Below are 22,839 nucleotides of genomic sequence, written 5' to 3' on the forward strand. Positions count from 1 at the left end.
CTTACACATGGAATCTAAAACATGACACAAATGAACTTACCTATGAAACAGAAACAGACTCACAGATATAGAGGATAGACTTGTGGTTTCTAAGGGGGTGAGGGAGGGAAGGGTTAGGTGTTCGAGATTAGTAGTTACAAACTATTATATAGAGAATGGATAAACAACAAGGTCCTACTGTGTAACACAGGGAACTATATTCAATATCCTGTGATAAATCATAATGGAAAAGAATATGAAAAGGAATATATATGTATAACTGAATCACTTTGCTGTACAGCAGAAATTAACACAACATTGTAAATCAACTGTACTTCAATAAAGTGAAAAAATAAAAATCCCACCAGTCATCTAGTACTAGGGAGACCATCAGCAAGGAGTCCCCACAAGCACAACAGGCTGTACATGAAGGCAGGGCCCTTCCTCGACTCCTTGGTTGAGGACACCGTCAAGGGCCAGGTGTCGGCCAGCCAGGAGCTCAAGTAACGGGCCTCTATCTGGCCAAGAAATATGAATGGAACCTGTCCCAGGCCGAAAGAATGCCGTCCTTTGGGCCGGCCAGCACCAGCCCTATCATTTTCCGCGACATCAGCAAGGGTGCGCAGAGCCTCAAGGAGACCAGTGCCACCGGGCGGCCGGCCTCCCGGAGCCACCGAGCAGGAGCGCTGCGCCTGTAGTACAGGCGGGGCCCTGCGCCTCGACGTGACGTGACGCTGCGCGGATCCATCCTGAGCGTCTCCACGCCAGGGCGCTACCTCTACGCCACGCCAGCCACCAGCCCTGCCCCAAGCGCCCATCTTCTTGTGGAGGTCTGTGTCTGCACCGAGGGCCGGGTGGCCTCTATCAGGTCCTGAACAGGTAGCGGGGGCTCCGGTGGCCGGCACCCCCATATTTGTCGTGAAGTCCCAACCGCGAGGCCTTTGGCTTCGCTTTCCATCTGAGTTCCACACCGGCCGCCAGGCCCTGTGCGTGTCTGACCGCCGCCGACCCTGCCCGCGGACCCCTTCCACCACATCGGCAACCCCAGCCAGGTCACGCGGAGACACGTAAGCACAAAGGCCTGAAGGAAGGCGTCCCAGCCACAGACAACTTACAGGACAGATTATAGGCGGCCTCACAGCCCTTCTTCCCAGGCGGGACTCGGCGCAGCACCTGCGTCCAGCTGGCAATCGACCGCAGCCACGAGCCCTCGCGTCCTCCTGGCGACGCCTCGCGAGACTGTCCAGAGCCCAGATGCCCCGCCTGACAGGGCTCTGAGGCCGACTGCGTGTCATCTCTCCAGGTGAACACTTGATACCGTTTCTTTCTTTATCTATTTCAAGATTTCAGAGCAACAGAAATGCCCTCGCATTATTGGCTGGTGGAAGTGGCTTTGGGGTGAGACCCAACACTTTTTCATTTCTTCGGGGGGAAACTCAAATGTCCCCCCCAAACATTTAAAATTAACGCATTAAGAGGTTTATGTGGGTACAATTTTTTTTTTTTTTTTGCTCAGTCATTCACAGCTGGCTAGAATCAGGCTCTATCTATTGTTGCTGTCTCTTCACGCTATTTGCAGTTATCTCCTCAAACTTCTTACGAGTTGGTCAATAACACTGTTTTATTCTATAATAAAAAAGCAGCCCTCCTATAAAGTACCTCATCTAGCTATCACTCCATTAGACAAAATACTTTCCAAAAAAAAAAGAGAGAAAGGAAAAGGACTTCCTCACTTCCTCTGTCCACCAGAGTGCTATCCAATCACAGGAATGAAACTGCTTTCATTAATGTATGCCATGAGTCGTCTTCTAATTAACAAAACCAGTAGATTCTTTTCACCCAGGCTACCAGGAGTCTTTGGGAACGTGGCTTTTTTTGACCACACCCCTCCAATTAACACTATCTGCCCCCTCCGAGTGTGATGATAATGCTCTCTCTTGCCTCGTAAATACTCGCCTCTGCTGCTATTCCAACATATACCAAATTGTGATGATTGAAGCTGAGGTTCAGAATGTTTTGAAAAGTTTAAATAAGAAATCTATCATAGATAATAAACTCTCCTTCCAGAATGGTGCCATGAAATCATGACCTTTTGACCAAGGCAGATAGTTACTCTCCATCTGTGAGAACATCAACAATTATATGTCCAGCATCACCCTCTCCTTCTTCAACTCATGCAACCTCTCCTTTCCTCCTGATGACTGCCTGTCTCCCATTCTGGAGTTAGTGGTTGGGTGGGCAATCAAAGGGTCACATTTACCCTGTCACACTACAGGATTGGAAATGTGTATTAGTTTGCTAGGGCGTTCAAGACAAAGTACCAAAGACTGGATGGCTTAAACAATAAAAATTTATTTTTTCACAGTTCCAAAAGCTAGAAGTCCAGAATCAAGGTGTCAGTAGGGATATCTTTCGAGGCCTCACTCTCTGGCTTGTAGACGGCCATCTGCTCCCTATACCTTCACATAGTCTTCCCCTCTGTACACATCTGTGTCTAAATTTCCTCTTCTTATAAGAACATCAGTCATATTGGATTAGGGCCTGCCCTAATGACCTCATTTTAACTTAATTACATCCTTAAAGAACATATTCCAAGAAATACAGTCACATTCTGAATTACTAGGGGTTAGAAATTCAAAATACATATTTGGGGGAGAATACAATTTGGCCCATACCTGGGTGAACCAAAGCTGGCCAATCAGTATATCCCATGCCCCTAAATAGAGAGGTTGGTCCCATTTGGGGATATTTTCAGGCAAGATTATGCAGTGTCTTTTTGAGGATTGATAAATATGTGGAAAAAGGAAGGTCATATCCTACTTTCTGAGATCCACAGTTCCAGTAATGATATAGGTTTGGAGCTTACCTATAAGCTTACAAAGCTTCTTTTTTTTAGCCACGTAGAGAAAAACTGTCAAGGATCAACATGAGGAAAAAAGACGTGAGCGATAGGAGGAGAAAGAATTGTGATATTATTTGACCACACATATCCAGCATGTCTAAACTAGGGAACTTCTATAATTTTTACCTGAGGCCATATGTTTTTCTTTTACTAACTAATGTCACTTCCAATTGAAAAAAGCCAAACAAACTGTACCTTGGAAAAATAGATACATTTGGCAAAGTAAGGTAGACTGACTGTTGTGTTGCTGTAAATACAAGTCAATCATAGGTTACCAAACATTGCTAACAGTCAGTGCCCCTACTGAAACGAATCTAAGATGTGTTGCAGATCAAGTGATCACTACCCTCCAGAATTTTTCCCTGTATGGAACTTCTTGGTAAAGGGAGGCCATGGCAAGTCCTTGGTAATAACTTGAGAACAACTTCAGTTCCTCAACCAACTTTTTATTGGACTCCACCAACATACCCATTAATATGCAAGACAAGAAGAGCATGAACAAACAATTCACAAAGGAGAAATTTCTCAACGTTTCTTGCGGTATTAATGCAAAATAAGGCAAGGTGTCATTTTTCCACTATGAAATCTGTGAAAATGTGTCACAATCCGAGTGCTGATCTCATGAAGTATTTTCTAGCTCTCTTCCTTTTTTGTACATGGTAGATTTGTATTTCCTGGGCAACTGATGACTGGGTGAAGCCATATGACTAGTTATGGCTAATGGGGATGTGAACCTAAGTGCTGCTTTTCACTTCCGGCTTAGAATATTCCATTTCTGATTTAAAACCCTCCAGATCTCTCCTGGGTAGGATTCCAGAGCAGAGTGCCCATCGAGCCTGAAAAAGATATATAGTTTGAGCAAGACATAAACCTAAGTGACTGTAAGTCACTAAGGTTTGGGGGTTGTTTGCTACTATGGATAATATAGCCTTTCCTGACTGAAACAAAATGTAAAACATGACAACACCCTATTTTGACGATGCAGATTAAAATTGCATATTTATATATTGTTAGTGACAAGTAAATTGGGGTAAATTTTTGAAGTATACATTGGCAGGATGTCCTATGAGATCATTAAATTTTTAATCTTTCTTCTGGTAATATATCCTAATATAAAAAGGACAAAGGGAGAAAAGAAGTATTAGCACTGATAACAGAAGTTTTATTTTCTAGAAAATTTAGGGCCAAATTAGTTTTCATAAAGTTCCAGTGTATTATAAGTTAAAAGTACCTAAGCTGAGGTCAGGCCCTGTATTAGTCAGGGTTCTCCAGAGAAATAGAACCGATAGGCCATTTATGGATATTTATTTAGGAATTTATTATCGGAATTGGCTTATGTGGTTTTCGAGGCCAAGAAATAGGACAATCTGCTGTCTGCAAGTGGAGAACCAGGAAAGCTGGTGGTATAATTCAGTCCAAAGTCTTGAGAATCCTAGGGGTGATGGTGTTAAGTCCAAGTCTGAGCACAAAAGATGGATATCTCAGCTCAAGTAGAGGGTGTGAATTCACCCTTCCTCCACCTTTTTGTCCCATATAAGTGCTCAACAGTTTGGATAATATCCACACACATTGGTGAAAGTGATTTTCTTTACTCAGTTTACTGATTCAAAAGCTACTTTCTTCCAAAGATCCCCTCACAGTCACACCCAGAAATAATATTTTACCAACTATCAAGGCATCTCTTAGCCCAGTTGAGCTGACACATCACATCTTCCCCTTGTAAGCTAATTTTTCAAAGAAATTAAAGTGCATACTTATTCCTCTACAATTACTGCTGAATCCTGGCAGAAGCATCTCACTCAGACACCTGGGTGGGTTTCAAGTTTCTTCAGCAGCTGTGGCCTGGGATTTTTTATTACTGGAATGCTTGTGGTCTCTCATTAATGTTGATAAGTCCAAAGAGTTAGATGATCACACAAGATAATCAAGGCATGCACCTGTTAACAGTTTAATTTGTTTCTCAAATTGGCCTCTTTATTTTTTGTAGGTCTCTCACCATTTGTAGGTTTTTGGTGACTATTTTTCATTTTCTTGACCTCTCAGTTTCTCTCTCAGGCCTGGCCATTCGTTTCATTTGTTTTTCAAATCATACTCTTTAGATCTCTGGGGTAACCACATGAAGTCAGTGAGTTTTTTATGTTCCAAAGGTACCTTCCCCACCCTAGAGTGGATAATCTCACCAAAACAGTAACAAACCCTGGCCTGGATTTAATCTTTTGCCTGGTTTACATTTAATATGGTTCAATTTGTCTGTCTTCCCTTAAAGTCTCCATCTACTCATTTTTTGAACATGTTCCCTAAGGACACAGGACTCTTAATGCTGACTATCCACCAGTAATAGCTTTGTCACCTCAAAACCCATCCAGCAGTTCTTTGAAGTGTTTACATTGCTCTTCCTTTCTCATATCTGCTCAGATTTCTGTAACCATTTGGTGTATCTCCCCGATCTTCAAGGGGCAGTTCACTACTTGCCCTTTCCATAAGTATGATTGGAGTGAAAGGTAAGTAAATGGATTCCAACACCATTCTTGACTGGAAGCTGGGAATTAAGACAAATGACATTAGTCTTGCAGCCCAGCTCCAAATCTGCTTAAATTTCTAGTTGTCCTTACTCCTTCATTGAAGAACTAATCCACATTAGCATGGGACCTTCAATCACATATCAAAAGAGGTGAGAGGTTTTAAAAGTTGCAGTTTGAGCCTTGGGGCATTTCATTAGATTAACAGATGGTATGCAACATATTGGGAAATACAGGAGCTAAAAATGGGATTAGCAAGGCTATACTCTCAGGGATCATTTCTATAGCTCATTACTAGAGAAGTTTCCCTGAACATGTAGAGCACTGATAATAAACCAGTGATCTAGTAAGTTAAAAAAAAAAAAAAAAAGGCGGTGGGGGGGTGGTTGGTAAAACTCCCATAATAATGGGAGTTTTGTGTTTTGTTGTAGAGGAACTCTATTTGTCTGCAAGACCCAGAGCCTTTAGACTTTAAAATAATAGAACAAACTCTGGAATTTACTAGAATAGCTTTGAAGTTCTGGAGGCCAGAAATCCAAAATCAAAGTGCCAGCAATGTTCTCTTTTTTTTTTTTTTAATTATTATTTATTTATTTGGTTGCGCTGGGTCTTAGTTGCAGCATGCAAACTCTTAGTTGAGGGATGCACGTGGGATCTAGTTCCCTGACCCCGGATCAAATCCAGCTGGGCCCCCTTCTTTGGGAGTGTGAAGTCTTATCCACTGTGCCACCAGGGAAGTCCCCACCAGCCATGTTCTCTTAAGGCCTCTCTTTTTTGGCTCGCAGATGGCCATCTTCTCCCTGTTTCCTCCCGTGGCCTCTTCTCTGTGCATAGCCATCCCTGGTGTCTCTTTATCTTCTTATAAGGATACCAGTTATAATGGAATAGGGTGCCATCTTTAGGACCTCACTTAACTTTAATTACCTTTTTTTAAAGCCCTGTCTCCAGATACAGTCACATTGGGGGTTAAGGTTGGACACATGAATTTGTTGTGGAGGAAGGGGGCACAGTTCAGTCCGTAACACCAGGTACATGGTGTACTTCAATAAGAAAGTTAAAAAGAAAAGATGAAGCAAACTCCATAAAATGGGAACACTTTAATGTAAACAAAGAGACTGAATTCACTGTATGAGTTTAAGATATCCCAAACCTTCCAAGAAAAAATGTGATGGTGGGAGTGGGCATGAAGGTAGAGATGGGAGGCAGATGGGGGAGAGTAACAGGAAGGAGGTGAGAGAGAAAGAGATGTGGGGAAGGAGGAGAGAGGGGAGAAAAAGGGAAAGATGGAGAGGGGGTAAAGAGAGGAGAGAAAGAGAAGGAGGGAAAGAGGAAAAGGGAGAGAACAAATAAATGGGACTCCACAAGAAGCAAATGTATGGTTTAATGGTTACGTAAATGAACTCTGGAGGGTGACTGCCTAGGCTTATGTCTCAGTTCTGTCACTTAAGAGCTATGTGACCATGGGGAAATCACTAAATCATTCCATGCCTTAGTTTCTTAACCTCTCAAATGAAGTAAAGAATATACCTACCTCATATTATAATTTATAGAATCAAACGAGCTAATACATGTACAGACTGGCGTATGTTTAAGCAAGTGCTATATAAACATCTATTATCAGTCAAGTTTAAGACTTCCACCTGAGATCCAACGTATAAACAAGAAATGAGGACCTACCTACCTCTGTGAAGATCCAGTGACAGTGTACAGCTTGGGAAATAGCCCGTTCCCTTTTTCACTCCCGTGCTTGCCTCTCCTGCTTGGGCCTAGGTCTGAATAATCACAGCCAGCTCTGAATATAGAACTAGACAGATTGCTCCACTGAGCTGTGCTGAGGTGGCTGGGATGTACACTGTAGTTCTCATGTGATTTTATTTATGCCTGATATTTCCCAGCATAAACCTAATTTCCCATCTAGGAAATGCTCATATCCTGCCTTTCCATGATAAGGCTAAGTGAGAAATCTGTAGTTCTCAAATGCAATTTTTTCTACATGGGTTATCTTGATACATTTTTTGCATTGAAACAACCAAAACAAAACAACACCTCAGCAAAGACCTTTTTATTCCCCTCCAGTTCACTGTGATACAGGTTGACAGAGCACACCAACCCTGAAGATTATCCTTTCTGAAATGTGAGAGTGTCGGTGTTTTGCTCATTTCCTACGTGGGCACTTCCAGAGGCTACAACACCATGCGGTAACTGGGAGCTGGAAAACCACAGGTAACGTTCACTCTGTGTGTTTATTAAAAGGTGTTAACAAGTAATTGCATGGCATCACCCACTTAGAAACATCTGAAATGGTATGTTTACCCTAAGTCTGAGGTATGTTTCCTTGGCATAGATTTTTATAGCTTTTAAAAAGAATATGGTTCTATAGTAGATGCCAAATGTGTGGCTTCATCCAGTGCAATTCAGATGGCGGACAAGATGTGGTTCAGCAGTTATGGGGGTTGCAGTGAGTCAGCTATGGAGACAAACGTTTCCATGGTGACCTTCCCCATTCATTCAGTGTGAGGCCTCCTTACACCCGTGAGGATTAATGACATGGCATTAACACAGATAATCATAATGAAGAGAGCTCTCTGACAGTGGGGCAACCCAGCCCTGAATTTGTGAGGAAATACGATGGAGGAATTTAGCCAATGTGTAGAGGAAGAAAATATTGAACTACAGGGAAAGGAAATCCATTTATTTTTCTTTTATAGAATAGTTTTCCTGCCAGAATGGACCCTGCTGCTGACAGACTTCTATAGTCTCCCTTCTGAGAATTCTCTTACTACTCTGACAAAGTGAGGGTGGAAATAAGTAACCCAAAGAAGTGATTCACTAAAGGTCAACAGACACAGGATAAAAGAATATAGAAGGGGCATAGGCTTAAACTCTACTCAGGGGCATAGGCTTAAACTCTACTCATCCTGGTTTGTTTGTTTGTTTAAATACTTTAAAATGTTCTTTAGGAGGTCCTTTTAGGAAAAGTCTTTCTCCTGAAAGACTTACCTTTTTCTGTAGCTTCATGGCAAAATTTTTGTTCCTTTCAGGGGAAAAGTGCTTTTCACATTGTGCTAATAGCAGCAGTTTACTTCTGTGTTCACAGATGTAGGACATTGTACAAACAGAGAATGTGAAACATTAGGAGTCTACTCTCTAACTCAGATGCCAGCCTGGGTAGAATTATAGACACAAAGAGAGATTATGCTTTCTCAGCGCAGGATGCAGATTTTCACAGGCTCCCAGAGGATCGGGCCTTGTGATTTAGCTAGTTGTTTGCATGGTTATCTCATTTATTAAATTTTAAGATTCCATAGAGCAGAGACTTCATCTTATTCATCTTCGGCATTATCAGCTCCACTCCCACTGCACGCACACATGCAAATATACACAATACATGTGCACACGCAAACATTAATCTAGCATTGTTCTTTACACACCACACACCATGTTACTACATATTTATGAAATGAGTGCATTGGATCAGCAACATAAAACCTCAGGTGAGGCAGTTAAGCGCTTTGTATGTGAAGTTTTAGAAATCCATAGAGCTAAATTATAACAGTTTTAAAAACCATGTAGCACTGTTTTGCTTTTTTGAATGTTTACACAAGTAGATTTGACACAAATACAATAAAGCCTGAGAGGCAGTAAATGAAAAACATGTGTGAAGAAAATCAAGAGGCTCTGAAGGCAGCTGGACTATTCAGATTGATGAAATGACATGTGCAGAGTGCTGACGGCTGGACCTACTGTGGCATTTCTTAATCTAGCAAACATTTATTGAGAACCTACTCTAATAGCCATTTGCTCTGTGCCAAGCACTGTTCTAAGTGCTTTATGCATATTAACTTATTTAATCTTCCCCAAGAGGTAAACACTATTACTAAAATACCTATTTTTCATGCAAGTAAACTGAAATACAAGTAGTTTAAGTAACTTGCCAAAATCCACACAGATAGTAGAGCTGGAGTCATAAATTGAACCAAGCAGCCAGGCTCCAGATCACAAGCTCTTAACCACTATGTGATACTGCTGATCCTTGGGCTGGGAACTCAGAATAAAGCCATCATCAGGAGCTACATACGTTTTCTTTGTTTTCATAAAGCTTAGAGTTTTGAAGGAGAGACATGCTGAAAACAACCAATTACAATCACAAGTGACAAGTGCTATATGAGAGCCAAGGAAGAACTGTAGAGACAGGGCAATATAAATCATCATAACCTAAGGATTATGAGGTTTCTCATAATGAGGAGAAGCTCGAGATAGTAAACGAGGCGAGTGCCATTTCTGTACTGACCTTGTTTCCTGACGGTCACTGGTGATGAGATATGAATGGCTGAGCCAGAGGTGTTGAGTCATATTCAGGAGGGAATCTTTCCAAGTGATTCCTAAGGGCAGTTGATGATCTTTGAGAGACACACCTCTGGTAAGTGTGTCACAGGATAGAAAGATAGCATCTGACTAGACAGGGACCATCATACCAGGTAAAACGTGTCAGCAGAGACTTTTGGGAGGGACAGTATTGCCACAAAGCTAGAAGTGTAGATGTGGACCTTCTAGAAAACAGCACAGTAATAATACTGAGAAGCTCTGCTAGAGTAAGAGAATGCCATAGATGTGAGAAAATTTGGGGGAACCAGGCACCTTCTAGAGGAAGTCCCTCTAAAAGTCAATCTAAGTCTTAATGATCATTTTTATTCATCACCATAAAAGTTAGTACATATTGAACAGTTTCTATTTATCCAGCTTTATGCTAAGACTGGGGGAAAGTATCATTATTACAATTGTTGTCGTCGTCATCATCATTGTTGTTTTATCCTGATCAAAGTTACAACATAGTAGAGCTGAAGCTTTGACCCATTGTCATCGCACAACCCCCAGAAGTTGTCACTTAAGGTTGCTGATTGCCACCCTTTTGACTCTGCAGTTTGATAGTCAAATCTATGGGGACACATAGATCATCATAGATGATCCGCAGAAATAGAAGGAGTAAAAGCTAAATGTGTGGCCAAACAGGCAGGCCATCAGAAACTGCCAGGGGAGCCAAAGAACTGTAAGGACAAAGCACGACTTGTGGGACAGGAGGCCAGGACAGGAGCCCTGAGCCCAGGCGGCCTGCTCTCCTGCACCTACTTCTTAGGTTCCCTCCCATTCTGCTGAGAATGAATGAGCCTGGGTGGAGAACCACATATGAGGAGAGCAGAAGGCAGTAACCAGGAGTGAAGCTGTGAGTGGAGGTGCTGCTACATCTGAGTTAGTTTAAATTGTTAATGGCCTTTCAGTGTTCCCTAGGTATACCTCAGTGATTAAAATAGCATTCGTTTTTAAGAAATAAATGACGGAAAAATCATTCTTAAAATCTTCTGAGATAAGAAGGGTCTTATTTGGGAGCCACAAAATTTTAATGCTTTCTAGTACAATTCTTTCCTTCTGCAATTTTGCAATTGCCCTGTACCTTGCTTTCTGTATCCTCTCCTAACCATCATCCCTTCCAGGCTCTTCAAAGAGAACAAAATGTGGCATATTGGGGCATCATTTGAAGTACGTATTGCTCCTGACACCCATGTTTAAAGGCACTTTATGCATGCCCTAAACTGTACCTTTACATTTGATTACAATTACTTTACAGGATATTTGTTCATCTTTCATGCATCATTACTAGGACTGCTAAATATTGGGATAAGGGACTTGAACATATCCTTTATAAATTATGGCAATGCTTAGATAAATGTATTTTCAATATCTAGGCACAATTAGTTAACTATATTATTCCTTTTTTAAAATATAGGTTCAACATAAGGATGTTGAACTCAAATAATGTACTTATTTAAATATCTATACCTGAATGAGTTTCAAGGAGAGTCCTCAAAATCTAATCAGTTCACTAATATTGTGGACCAGGAAGTAACTTCCTTATTTTAGCAATAGGAAGTATTTTTATGACCTATAGTACCTTGGGTGGTACTTCGGGGAATTATGAAGCAAGAATTTCCTTCCCTGTTTGCAAACCTCTAGCTACAAGTTATTGCCCTTGGTCTTGATGCTTCTGGCTGGCTTATTAAGGGTCTGATGTATTGTCTTTTGTCCTTTTGGCTTCTGTCACTGTCTTCATTTTCCTGTCCTTTTTGTGGTATCTTCTTGGTTCTGGAATCTCTTTTTGGTTGCTTTTTCTCCCTTGTACAAAATGCTGTCCTGTCTTTTCAGCATTTCAAAAGGTTTCCCCAGTGACTTGAATTTGAAGAAAGCTGCAGGGTCGCAGATCAGTGGAAAGCTTAGAATGACAGTGAAATCCCTAAACAGGGACTACTCTTTCTGAATAGGCAAACCTAAAAATAAAAGCTGTCTGCAGCTGGGACTGTGTGCCAAGACAACTATCACTGAAATGCAGAGGAAATCGAAAGCATAAATAAAAAACAACCTTGGTAGAAAGGACTAAGGTGTTAAATTGGTGCAAAGATCGAAATCTGGAAAAGGCCAACTTCATAGTAGGTGGTTTATCACCCACAGATAGTTTAATATGGTGGAAGTTTGATTCATCCAAGAAATGTCAGCCCCAAGAATGCAAGAATACAGCAAAGAGGCTCTAAGTCAGCCTAACTGCCCCAAAACAACTGGAGAGCTCCACGTTCCCGGGGCACCACTATCTGCTTTTCTTCATTCTACATGATGAGCCCTGATTATTTTCCACCAACATGCTCCTTTGGAATGGTGATTTTTTTGAATCAGCAGTCCCAATTCCAAGTCTCCCTCTCCTTAACCCCATTCTTGCCTGGACTACATTTCACATCATCCCACTTCTGTGCTCCTGTAATCTTACTCTTACTGCTGTTCCAGTGCATTTTGACCTCCAGCTTTTCAACCCCTCCGTCTTAATCCTGTCTGTTATCCTTGCATAGTTTCACTTCCTTTTCTCCTGGAAAAGTTTAGACCACCCCCTTGGTTATCACTTGTTTGTACCCAGGCTGTGATAACATTTGAGGAAAAAGAAACATACAAATGTGCAACTAGCGCTACTGAAAATGTACAGTCATCTCTTCACGGGACCATCCAAGGCTGCTCAGCAATCCAACGTGTCCCTGTTTCAGCTCCCTCATCTATGAGCCACAAATATGACTTCAAATCTTCACCAAGCTTCACAATCCTCTTTATTCTGTATGTTCCATTTTTTCTTAACATATGATCTATATGGAAAAAAGTGGGGCTCTCTGTAGTACACAAGACTTCAAATTATTTCTATCTACGTGGCATGTCACGTACTTTCTACCAGCGTAGTTGAAAAAACGCTCCTTCTAGTTCTTTTTATTTGATCACCCATTCTTCTGGCTTTCCTTCAGATTATAAAATCATGCTTATTTTTCTTAATTTAGCAGGAAAAAAAATCTCTCAAACCTATGTTCCTTCTCTAGCTACCTTTCCTGCATTCTCCATCCTTCTATTGTTAAGAAGAATAGCCTTCACTTACCATCTTTACTTATTTACTCACTTCACCATATTTCATTTATTTTAAAGAATATAATTCTTTAACATCATCATAAAGGAATGCATGTACCTATTTTTACATGAAGAATAGTAATTTCCAGATCTACTACTGTCCACCTCCCGATTTGGCTACTCTTGGGCACCTCTTTTAACACTTTTGGCAACATGAACACTACCATTTTAATATTTCTCTTCACCAATGGATGTATTTTTTTTTCTTCCCTTATTTAAATAGAGTGGATTCTTCAGTTCTGATAAGAGCTTTCTGAGTTCTTGTGTATCTGAAAATGTTGCTGTTCTACACTCATCCTTGATTAATAGGTGGCTTGGGCATTGAATTATTTGTTGAAAAACAGTTTCCCTCAGACTTTTGAAGTCAGTACCCCTCTATCTCCATCATCTAATGTTACTACTGAGAAGTTCAGTGTTATTCTGATTATTGTTCTTTTTTTTAATAGTCAATTTTAAAGTTAAAATAAAATTCTCAAACATACAGAAAAGTTGCATAAGTAGCACAAAGAATTTTTTTTCCTGTTCTATTTGAAAATAAGTTATCAATCTGAAGCCTCAATACCAATATTCAATATGCTCCTACATAATAAAATGCAGCCATCACAATTAGAAAATTAACATTGATGCAACACTGTCAGCTAACTGGTTTAATTCTTTAGGCTACCTCTTTGGACTCTATTCAAGTTTGCCAGTTGTTCCAATAATGTTTATATTTAAAGGATCCAGTTCAGAACTACCTCTTACAGGTCTCTTTAGTCTCCTTCAGTCTGGGACAATTCTTCAGTTTTCCCTTGGCTTTTATAACATCGACACTTTTGAGAAGGACAGGTCAGCTATTTTGTGGGACAAATGACCCTCCAGTTGGGTTTGCCTCATGATCAGATTCAGGGTATGCATTCTTGGCAGGACTATAACAGAAGTGGTGCTATATTCCTCTCAGTGTATCATAACAGCTTTATAATGCATGGTCCATCTCTTTCCATTCTTTAGCTTTTAAACCTTTAAACCTGTGTCATTATATTAAAAGTATATCTCATGTAGACAACATGTAATTGGGTACTCCATTATTTTATCTGTTCCGACAGTCTTGCCTCTTAATTGGTGTACTTAAGTCATTTGAATTGATGTAACTATTCATAGGGTTGCATTTAAGACTCCAATCTTACTATTGCTTTCCATTTGTCCCATTTCTTCTTTGTTCATTTTTTTTTCCGCTTTTGTGTCTTTTGGATCATATAATTATTTTGTAGTATTCAGTTTTCTCTCCACTGTTAGCTTATTAGCTATATCTATTTGCTTTATATTTTTAGTGGTTTCTCTATGGTTTACAGTATGCATCTTAACTTTTCACAATTTGCTTTTAAAAATTATTAAATTATTTAAATGATTTATTCAACATAAAAATAATATTATACCTCTTGATGTATAATGTGAGGACATTACAACTGTAAACTTACATCTCCTCCACTTGGCACTCTTGTTATCATATACTTTGCTTCATCAATCCCAAAATACATTGTCATTATTTTTGCTTTAAATAGTATGATATCATTTAAACAAGTGAAAAATAAACAAAACCAAAAAAAAGAATTTTGTGGAAGCTTAAAAGGTTCTGGAGATGGATGGTGGTGATGGTTATACAATAATGTGAATGTACTTAATACCACTGATCTAGATGTACACATAAATTTGTCAAAATGGTAAATTTTATGTTATGTATATTTTATTACAAGAAAAATGAAAATATTTTATATTTACTGCTAATTTACCATTTCTGGCACTTTTGAGTCCTTTGTACACATATATGTTTCCATCTGGGATCATTTACCTTCAACCTAAGAACTTTGTTTAATATTTCTTGTGGTTAAAATATGCTAGCAATTCTTCCAGCTTTTGTTTCTCTAAACAAGACTTGCAACAAAAGCAAAAATGAACAAGTGGGACTACGTCTAACTAAAAAGCCTCTGCAACAAAATGAAAAGGCAGCCTACTGAATGGGATAAAATAATTGCAAATCATATATCTAATAAGAAGGTAATATCTGAAATATATAAAGAACTCATTCAAATCAATAGCGAAATGCAAAACAATCAGATTAAAAATGGGCAGACTGGGGCTTCCCTGGTGGCACAGTGGTTGAGAGTCTGCCTGCCAATGCAGGGGACACGGGTTCGAGTCCTGGTCTGGGAGGATCCCACATGGCGCGGAGCAACTGGGCCCGTGAGCCACAACTACTGAGCCTGCGCGTCTGGAGCCTGTGCTCCACAACAAGAGAGGCCGCGATAGTGAGAGGTCCGCGCACCGCAATGAGGAGTGGCCCCCGCTTGCGACAACTAGAGAAAGCCCTCGCACAGAAACTAAGACCCAACACAGCCAAATATAAATTAATTAATTAATTAATTTTTTTAAAAAAATGGGCAGACTATCTGAACATACATTTTTTTCCAAAGAACACAAACAGGTAGCCAACAGGTACATGAAAAAAAAAATGCTCAACATCACTACATCAGGGAAATGCAAATCAAAACCCTAGTGAGCTATCCTCTCACACCTGTTAGAATTGCTATCATCAAAAAGGCAAGAAATAACAAGTGTTGCCAAGGCTGTGGAGAAAAGGAAAGCCTTGTGCACTATTGGTAGAAATATAATGAAGCAGCCACTATGGAGAACAATATGGATGTTCTTCAGAAATTTAAAAATAGAACGACCATATCATCCAGCAATTCCACTCCTGGGTAATTTATCTGAAGAAAACAAAAACACAAACATGAAAAAATACGTGCACCTCTGTGTTCACTGCAGCATTTTTTACGATAGCCAAGACATGGAAACAAACAATTGTCCATCGATGGATGAGTGGATAAAGAAAACATCGTATATACATCCCATGAAATATTATTCAGCCATAAAAAAAATGAAATCTTACCATTTGCAACAACATGTATGGACCTTGAGGGCATTATGCTAAGTGAAATAAGTCAGTCAGAGAAAGACAAATACCATATGGTCTCACTTATATGTGGAATAAAAAAAAAAAAAAGAAGAAACAGAGCTCGTAAATATGGAGAACAGATTGGTGGATGCCAGAAACTGGAGGTGGGGAGGTGGAAAGGGGTGGAATGCCTGAAGAGGGTCAAAAGATACAAACTTAACAGTTATAAAATAAATAAGTCCTGAGGATGTAATGTACAGCATGGTGACTATAGTTAATAATACTGTACTGCATATTTGAAAGTAACTAAGAGAGTAAATCTTAGAAGTTCTCATCACAACAACAAAAAATTTATAACTATGTTTGGTGACAGATGTTAACTAGACTTATTGTGCCGATCATTTTGCAATATGTGCAAATATCAAATTATCATATGGTACACCTGAAACGAATGTTATATGCCAATTATACCTCAAATTTTTTTAAAATAAATAATTATCTAAATAAGTAAATAATTTAAAGTCCTTATTTGCGTGCTTTTTTTGAAAATATTTTGTTGGATATTCATTCAGCATAAAATTCTTTTAGCATTTAAAAATACTGTTTCATTACTTTCTGACTTGCATGTTTTTGAAAAGAAGCCATTCTCATGTGCCTTTTTTGCTTCTGGCAGGTAGGGCTTAACTCATTTGTGAAGGAATTACAGTGCTCTGCTACCTTTTGGCCAATGTCTGAAAATAATTGTTTCATATATTTGGTCCAGTTTTCTAATTGTTTACGGAGAAAAGGCATATTCTATACCAATTTCTTCCTCATGGATAAAGCAGAATTTACCATCTCATCTCACAAATTATGTTAGATATAAATAAATTACTTCTTCCTATTAAAAGACAAGAGATTCTTCACCTGGATTAAAAAACAACCACCACTGGGCTTCCCTGGTGGCGCAGTGGTTGGGAGTCCGCCTGCCAATGCAGGGGACATGGGTTCGTGCCCCGGACCGGGAAGATCCCACATACCGCGGAGCGGCTGGGCCTGTGAGCCATGGCCGCTGAGCCTGCGCGTCCGGAGCCTGTGCTCTGCAACGGGAGAGGCCGCAACAGTGAGAGGCCCGTGTACCACAAAAAAAAAAAAAAAAAAAAAAACAACCACCACCAAAAACTCAAGACCAAACTATAACTTTATTCATTTTCTATTTCTCTCATCTGTTTATTTGTTCCTGTCTTCTTTCTTGCTTACTTTCTTTTAGATTAACTTGATTATTTTTTCTCTGAATTCCTTTACTGGCTTTTTATTTCTAGTGGATGTTTAGGGGATTTCAACATGCATTCTTAACCTACCATGGTCTACTTAGAGTTAATTTTATAACATTTCAAATAAAATGTAAGAACCTTGCAAAGAGTTCCTTTTATCCACTCCTGTCCTTTTTGTTATCGTTACCATACATATTATTTCTACAAATATAGAGTTTATAGTTTCAGTCATATAGTTTGTTTTCTCAATCATAGGTTTATAGTTTTGGTTTTTATCATATGAGTTTTACAGAAACTAATTCAGTATAATTATATGTTTAGCCACATATTTACCAAGCATAGGTGAAAGAGATGGAGTTAAGAATGTGCTTGGGTCCCCATATTCTCAGAATTCTATATTCCACCCTTCTTGTCATTCATGAAGGAAAGCAACTTCTCTCCCTCTCATGCATACTTCTGTTTTTGTTCCACTGTAGTAGAGACTTTGTTAACCAGAAGCAAAAGCTAGACTCTGAAATGTTTCATCTCCATTTCTTCCAGTATCTGGTGTGTTCTCTCTAAAAGAAAAAAAAATGTATCATATTATTTTTCTTGCTTAACTTTGCTGACTCTTCCCCTGACCCATATTTTGCTGTTTGAAATCCACTCTCTGTCTTGATATTATCCATTAAATGGGCCTTGACTCAGTCTTGTGCCTTGTCTCTCATTCTGCTTTAGCCAGGCTGAGCTCCTTGTTGTTTCCTGAATCCACCCTGCCATTTCCCAGCCTGTGTTTTTCCTCTGGTTCTCCTTTGGAAGAAGAGTACCTTCATCCATTGACCATCTGGAAAAGCTCTTTTGAACACTCAGGTCATGCATCATCTGTACCCACAAAGCTTCTGTTTCATCTCCCCTCTCTCAGATGGTAAAAACCATATCTTCCTTTGGGCCCCCAGAGTGCCCTGTATCTTCTTCTGCCTTTGTTCTCCTAACATTTAACTGCACTTGTTTGTTTACCTGGCCTTTACAAGCATTTTTAGATCATAGAACACATCTCTTTCCTCTTTGTTTCTAGCACAGTGTCAGCACTAGAAGTTACTGAATGAACAAATAACTAATTGACTGAATATATGAAGGAAGGAATATAAGTTTGAATGTATTAAGTTGTAGTGGGTAATTTTAAGGTGGTAAATATTTTAACAAGGAAGCAGTGTCTTAAACTGAAGAAGTTAAAGTGAGACGAAAATGTAAAGATTATATCACATAGAAATAGTTAAGAATGACAAAAGATCCTATCTGAGATTTCTAAATATAAATTGGATCCCTGTGTACAAAGTTTTCCATTTTTCCCTTGAGAAATATATATTTGCATGCAATCTATAGCTGATTGGCATAGGATGCTCACAGCATCTGACCAAGCATAAGAAGCCAGCATAAGAGAGTTCAAGAAAAAGAATGTCTTCCATGGAAAGACAAAATGCAAATGCAAATGTGCTCAACCATCTCAGGAACTGGTAGAGGAATGGATTTAAAATTCTAAAAAATTTAAGTCCAAGGCAGAAAAAAATATGTCTCTTAAAAATCAGTGTTTCAGTGATGAACAATTTTGGCCAATTAAAGTTTAGACTAATTGCTATGGTGATTTTGGAAAAGAATGAAGCTAATGAGTTTCTGAATGTCAACTGCAATTTTTGAGTACTTTTAATTTGCAATCTCTTTATTTAATGGAGAAAGCATTGAAGACTCAGTCTGAATGTATTCAAACTGCATTTTAGTCTTTACAGCTGTACTTTACCATAGGAATTATATTTTACTATAATATCCACTCAGTTTTTTAGAAGTAAAGTCTTAGATGTCTCCTTTAGGAGTGTCAAATCATACCCTCTGTCAGATTCTAAAAATAAGTTTGTTCAATGTTATACAGGATAAGACTCTGGCCTGATATACTAATCCTCTGATCTAGAGGAAAATAGTTGACAGATTGCTTGACCTAGCAAATCATTCAGATAGCTCTGCTAGGAGCAATGGCCCTGCCATTTTTTTTTTTAATATAAATTTTTGATTCTTATCAATTTTCACTGAAGGAAACTTCAAGAAAAATGTCCAAGGGTTTTTGAATTCACTGTAGTTTAAATGTCTATTCCAAGCAGATAGAAAGCAATCCCCTGTCTTTCCTACTTGTGCAGAGGCAATTGGGGGAAATAATGAGTGACAATTTGTCTTCTCCTTCCTGCTTTATATTAATTACAATAAATGTAAAAATACAGCCCAGCCACCTACACATTTAAATCTACTTCAGCCTAGACATTTACCTAAAGATCAGTAGTTAGAAACCCTCACAAACTATGTGCATACATAAATAATGGGTGCTTTTCCTCCCACTTTAGAACTTCCCTTTTTATTTCCTACCATTGATGTCTACAAAGAAAGGAGTGAAATGACACTACAAAGTCTAATGCACCAATCACATGAGCCCCATCATACATGGGAGAGAAGTAATGAGATGATTTTTTTTCATTTTTCTGCCTGCATTTTCCCCTCTTGATTTTTAGCACCAAGGTAATATTTGATATCAGAAAAAAATACACCAAAATAAAAACATGAAAAGCAAAAAGAAAAACATGGCATCAAACCAAGGGTGACTTTCTGTGTCTGCATTTCAGATTCACACTGCCAATTATTTCAGACATAAGGAACTCAGAGACACAAGGATTACCTACTCCTACAAATACATTATTTTCCCCTTAGTTGTCAGGGTGGCAGGCAACACAAAACAAACATGAAAATATGTATTTTCAATGTTTTTATATTCAGTTAATGGTTTACTAGTCCAACATTCACTAAAGCAAACTACTGTAGAAAAATGCCTGCCCTGTGGTTTCTCTCTCTCTGTCTCTCTTGCAATTGAAAGGCTTTAATGAGAAATACCACTAGTTCTGACACTTTTAGTTAACATGCATAGGACTGAGTTATGATCTTTGACCTTTCCCTGACTAACTCAGGGGCACTGATCTTTGCCTTTCTTTTTATTTTATTTTATTTTTTTGTTACTGTCATCCATTCTGTTTGTTTTCTTTTTTAAAATTGAAATATAGTTGATTTTGAATGTTGTGTTAATTTCTGCTGTATAGCAAAGTGATTTAGTTAAACATATATATACATTCTTCTTTTTTGTATTCTTTTCCATTATGGTTTATTACTGAATATTGAATATAGCTCCCTGTGCTGTACAGTAGGACCTTGTTGCTTATCCATTCTATATATAATAGTTTGCATTTGCTAACCCCAAACTCCCTGATCTTTGAAATAAACTTTGCTCAAGATAAACAAACACACAAATGAGGAGCGCAATACAATTACTTGAGCGCTAGATGGCATTAAATTTAACGAATAATATGTAGGTAATGGTCCATGTTATCTATAGATCTATTATGCTAAATTATATCTAATTGTCTGTACTTTTACAATAGACATTCATATACTTTTATCTCCATCAGTATTTGAGGCAAATAAATTCTAAGAGAGAACTTGCACCCCTCTCCAGTAGTGGTCAGTTATTGGAGCAATATTACACTTCAGTGATTTTTTTAGACTCTCTACATACTACCTCAGTGTGCCTTCAAAATATTTTTCTGTAAATATTTAAATAATTTTTCAAAATCATACCATGGTATCTGAATAATTTAATAATATTTTAGAAATAGGAGGACTTTAAAGATTTTACAAAAAAAAAACAAAGATTTACACGCAAACCACTTCCTTTGACATAAGAGATACAAGGCCCTAAGAGATTAAGTGATCTTCCCAAAGTCAAATGTTGAGTTAGTGAACAAGGCAGAACTAGGAAACAAAGACTTCAAGTGTGAGATACATTCATCAGCACTAAATCATGACGAGATGTCAGAATGTTTTCATTGTCTTTTTTTTTTTTTCTCCAGCAGTTTATATTTTTTAAAGCTGCTTTTGATGGATTATTTCCTATGTGGTCCATAGGCAGAGTCAAGATGGCGGTGTGGAAAGATGCAGCATTAGCACCCCCCCACAACTAGGGTGCCTGCCAGCCACTGGTGGGGGACTCTAATGCCCAAGGAGATGGGAGGAACCCCAAAGTGAACCTGTGGCTTGCAGGATCTTGTTTCATGAGCGTGGGGTCGGATGGAAGTTCCTGCGGTGGGAGCTCCGAGTCCGAACCACTGGACTAATAGAGAACCTCAGACCCCAGGGAATATTCATCAGAGTGAGGTCTCACGGAGTTCCTCATCTCAGCACCAAGACCCAGCTCTACCCAAGAGCCTACAAACTCCAGTGTTGCAAGCCTAAGGCCAAACAACCAGTAAGACAGGAACACAATCCCATACATCAAAAATAAAAAAAAAATTGAGATGGCAAAAAGATATGTCACTGATGAAGGAGCAAGGTAAAAACATACAAGACCAAATGAAGAGGAAATAAGCAATCTACCTGAAAAAGAATTCAGAGTAATGATAGTAAATATAATCCAGAATCTCGGAAATAGAATGGAGGCATGGATTGAGAAACTACAATAAATGTTTATCAAAGATCTAGAAGAACTAAAGAACAAAGAAACAGAGATAAAAAACACAATAACTGAAATGAAAAAATACACTAGAAGGAACCAATAACAGAATAACGGGGCTTCCCTGATGGCACAGTGGTTGAGAAACTGCCTTCCAATGCAGGGGACACAGGTTCAAGCCCTGGTCTGGGAAGATCCCACGTGCCGCAGAGCAACTGGGCCCGTGAGCCACAACTACTGAGCCTGCGCATCTGGAGCCTGTGATCCGCAACAAGAGAGGCCATGACAGTGAGAGGCCCGCACACTGCGATGAAGAGTGGCCCCCGCTCGCTGCAATTAGAGAAAGCCCTTGCACAGAAACGAAGACCCAACACAGCCAAAACTAAAATAAGTAAATTAATTAAATTTAAAAAAACAGGGCTTCCCTGGTGGCACAGTGGTTGAGAGTCCGTCTGCCGATGCAGGGGACACGGGTTCGTGCCCCGGTCCGGGAAGATCCCACATGCCACGGAGCAGCTAGGCCCGTGAGCCATGGCCGCTGAGCCTGCTCATCTGGAGCCTGTGCTCCGCAACGGGAGAGGCCACAAAAATGAGAGGCCCATGTACCGCAAAATAAATAAATAAATAAAATAACAGAATAACTGAGGCAGAAGAACGAATAAGTGAGCCGGAAGACAAAATGGTGGAAATAACTGCCAAGGAGCAGAGTAAAGAACAAAGAATGAAAAGAATTGAAGACAATCTCAGAGACCTCTGGGACAACACTAAACACACAAACATTTGAATTATAGGGGTCCCAGAAGAAGAAGAGAAAAAGAAAGGGTCTGAGAAAATATTTGAAGAGATTATAGTTGAAAACTTCCCTAACATGGGAAAGGAAATAGTCACCCAAGTCCAGGAAAAACAGAGAGTCCCATACAGGATAAGTCCTAAGAAAAACACACCAAGACACATATTAATCAAACTAAAAAAAACTAAATTCTAAGAAAAAATATTAAAAGCAACAAGGGAAAAACAAAAAATACCATACAAAGGAATCCCCATAAGGTTATTAGCTGATTTTTCAGTGGAAACTCTGCAGGCCAGAAGAGAGTGGCAGGATATACTTAAAGTGATGAAAGAGAAAAACCTACAACAAAGGTTACCCAGCAAGGATCTCATTCATATTTGATGGAGAAGTCAAAAGCTTTTCAGACAAGCAAAAACTAAGAGAATTCAGCACCACCAAACCAGCTCTACAGCAAATGCTAAAG

This window comes from Phocoena phocoena, chromosome 12 (genome assembly GCF_963924675.1).
Source record: "Phocoena phocoena chromosome 12, mPhoPho1.1, whole genome shotgun sequence".
Lineage (NCBI taxonomy): Eukaryota > Metazoa > Chordata > Mammalia > Artiodactyla > Phocoenidae > Phocoena > Phocoena phocoena.